Below are 225 nucleotides of genomic sequence, written 5' to 3'. Positions count from 1 at the left end.
CAAGTAAATAAGGAATAACAATATATAAATTGACAATTGTATGTGCAGGTATATTACAATAGACATAAAATATTAAGTGCAAATTTGAGGTGTAGACAGAGTATGTGTGTTAGATAAATAAGTGTGTAAGTGTATAAATAGTGTTGTGTGTTCCACAGTTATTGTCAAGTGTTCATGAGATGGATTGCCTGAGGGAAGAAACTGTTCCTGTGTCTGGTCGTTCTG

The 225-nt window shown here is 33.3% G+C and overlaps 1 protein-coding gene across 1 annotated transcript in view; it reads right to left on the bottom strand.

Annotated features, from left to right (window-relative positions):
- LOC107667450 (DNA-directed RNA polymerase I subunit RPA1-like) overlaps positions 1-225 on the bottom strand; it is a 31555-nt gene that overhangs the window by 27548 nt on the left and 3782 nt on the right. The gene's annotated exons all lie outside the window — the stretch shown is intronic.

This window comes from Sinocyclocheilus anshuiensis, unplaced genomic scaffold (genome assembly GCF_001515605.1).
Source record: "Sinocyclocheilus anshuiensis isolate Anshui unplaced genomic scaffold, SAMN03320099.WGS_v1.1 scaffold1547, whole genome shotgun sequence".
NCBI lineage: Eukaryota > Metazoa > Chordata > Actinopteri > Cypriniformes > Cyprinidae > Sinocyclocheilus > Sinocyclocheilus anshuiensis.
This window is presented reverse-complemented; position numbering and strand designations above follow the sequence as displayed.